The sequence below is a fragment of the Cyanistes caeruleus genome, chromosome 4, assembly GCF_971803275.1.
Source record: "Cyanistes caeruleus chromosome 4, bCyaCae1.hap1.1, whole genome shotgun sequence".
In the NCBI taxonomy this organism is placed as follows: domain Eukaryota; kingdom Metazoa; phylum Chordata; class Aves; order Passeriformes; family Paridae; genus Cyanistes; species Cyanistes caeruleus.
The window spans coordinates 47,445,362-47,448,472 of NC_141704.1; positions in this window are offsets into that span (position 1 = coordinate 47,445,362).

Genomic DNA, 3,111 nt, shown 5'->3' on the forward strand with positions numbered 1-3,111 from the left:
AAAAAAACAGAATAAACACTGTTTCATGAATACACAGAACACAGCCTAACCAGGGAAGATAAAAATTAATAAAGAATATAAATTCTTCATTGACTCTTAAAATGATGAAGATTAAAAAGAAATTTCCCATTCAAGCACGTTAGATTACACTTGTCCTCTTTGACCATAAGACTGATTCTGCAAACAAGCTGCCCAAGTAGAGAGATTCTTCTGTTGAATATGAAATAATTAATGCCTGTAGATTTTTTTGAAGGTGTTTATAAATGTAACAATACTAAGTAGAAGAAACATAACAACTGAAATGGGCTTACTAACTTATGTAAGGACTGACATGTGGCTTTGTTTATCTTTAGAAGCAAGCCAGGGACGGATCCAGAGTGCGATTAAAAATAGTACAACATGTTCATTCCTAGTTGGAGCACAGCAGAGATACCAAACCTGAACTCAGAAATCAGAAAATAAAAATACAAAATACATTTTAACATGGAAGTTAGCTCTCCAATAATCCAAACAAACTTTGTAGACCCAACAAACCTGTTGTTATAACTCAAGAATTCTTTTACTTGATGTGACTCCAAAAACAGCTCCACCGAATACTGAAAAAAGCAGTGAAAGGCATCAGGTGAGAATTCAGGAATCCTATGTTTTATTCACAAGCCTGCTTTGAGCCTGGGTACCTTCCCTGTGCCTTAATTTTTCCATCTCTAAATGAAATTCATGAAACTTCTTCTTCCTTCCCCATAACACATACTTGTGATAAATTTTAAATAATTTTTCAAAGGTCTTCATTCTTTCAGAATGAAGTTCCTATGAAAATGGAATATGTGGCTTTAATGGGCTGGTATTTCTTATTTTTGCTCAACAACATAGAGATTCAAAATCAGACTTCAGTCAAGCCTGCCAGTTATTGCTGAGCTCTGTCCTATGAGGTGAAGCTGACCTTATGGTGAAAAATTTACAGGTACCAACCTGTAAAATATCACATATTCCCTATGTGATAGAAATACCATTTTATTCACCTTCTGTTTAGAGTTACCTAGTTGGTACAGGCACCGCTCCACTGGGCATAGGAATGCCTCCCAGTTTAGAGCAGCCTTTTCTTCTCCATGTCTTCTGTCTTCTCAAGCTCAGCATACTCATGATGCCAAGGCCCTGCAAGTTCAGTACAGCAGGGCAGCATTTCTGAAAAATAATCTGAATGCTTTACTCAGTTGCATAGATGGTAAAAAATGCTTAAGTAGTACTGAAACCAGAGCAATTTCAATTGCACAAAAGAAAGGGATTACTGTTACACTTTCCAAAGTGACCTTAAAACTGCCAGGCCTCCCAGAAGTCTAGTGTCCAGTATCATATACATCTCTGTTACCTTCATTGGAAATGTTCTCTCACACTCACTGTGGTAGGAAACATTTTCTGTCACCTCATTAAAATAGTCAAAGCATGGATTTACCCAGAGGAGAGTGAAGGATAAATTCCCCAGCTAGCACCATTCAATGCGCGTGCATGTTCTGGGCCATGAACTGGCTCAGCAGCAGCACAGCAAGAGGGTTTGTTTCATCTGCTCTTGGCTAACTCATTGAATCTTATGTCAAACAATGAGACTTTACATGCTGTTCAGGCATTTTTTCTAAGTAAAAGTTGTAGATAGCAGAGAATGAGAGTTTGTTGAAATTCAGGTGGAAATGATCAGGCTTGTTGTCCACAGAAATTCTTTCTGTGTTTCTTTCTGTTTTTTCCCCTATTAAGCAAAATCTAAAAAGTGAACAAATGAAGTTTTGAGGAAAATGTATGGCACTGAAGTATGCAAGAGAGGAAAGCCAGAGTTAACTTTAATACAGGGCTGGCAGGACCTGTATTAAACCAGTTAACATCTGGCTGATGGAGTAAAGTCCTCAGTTTTATCCTTTTCATGTGTGTATTACTGCTACTTTGAATACCAGAATGTTTTATTTTATTTATATTTATTTTATTTATGAAATAAAACTAGTTAAATAAGAGAAAACCCATGTGAGTTGTTCCCTTTACAAAAATAAGTTAATGATGGTTAGCCATCTCGATGAAATCCTTTTTTAGCACATATACCAATAATCCTATTCTCACAGATACAGCAACAACAACTATTCCAAATTCTTTCCAGACAATAACTAACTCTAAAAAACTCACCTTTTCTAGACACATTTCTCTGGAAATACTCTTCTGTTCTTAGTTGCTTTCCTGTTCTTGGAATCTCTTCTGTCTTATCCTTCACTTTGTCTCTCATACAAGCAGATACTCCAATAAATCTCTCTGCCCAAGAGACAACTCAAGAAAATCCTTCATCCCTACAAATCACATTTTCATTTGCTGGTACCATGACTCTAAATTTTGGGCTGAGGTCCCCTGTAATTTGAATAGAGATAATGAAGGGTGTACTTTCTCCCATCAGCTGCTGCATGGTTTAATCACACCTCTAGCAGTGTTACATAGGGTGAATTACTCCAAAGTTTTGTATTGCTCATCACTGCATGGTGATCTGGATCATCATTCCTGTAGCTGGATTTTCATATACACAAACCAAAATATAATCATATGAAAAATTCCTCCAAATAAGCAAAGCTGTCCTTATAAAGTGGGAGAAACACAATGGCTCAGTTGTAGGGTTATGTGTATTGTCCATTTTTACATACCATTTTTATTGTTGTTATTATTATATTTCCATGCAGGTCACATGGGTCATCATTTGCTATTCTGAGATGTAACATCCCTCACTAAAAACCTAGGCTGTTAAGCCATAAAGAGCATGAATTTATGAGGCTCCCAGTGATACCTCAGAAATCTTGACTGAGAGCACAAAAATGCCTGTTGTGCAAAGAGGCATTATTAACTCTAATATGAATATATTATATGAATATTTCTGGTCCAAAATAAACATTTAAATGGGAGAAAATATTTGTCTTTCTCTAATTTAAGTCCCTAAGAAATGCAGGAGATATTACTATATATTATGAAGCACAGACTACCAACTATCAGTATTCTTCAATGTCCAGAACAATACAAAATTTTGTTAACATAACTTCTTCATCAAAAAGAAAAGAAATTACAGTTTTGCAGCATCTGCATGGGAAAAAAAAA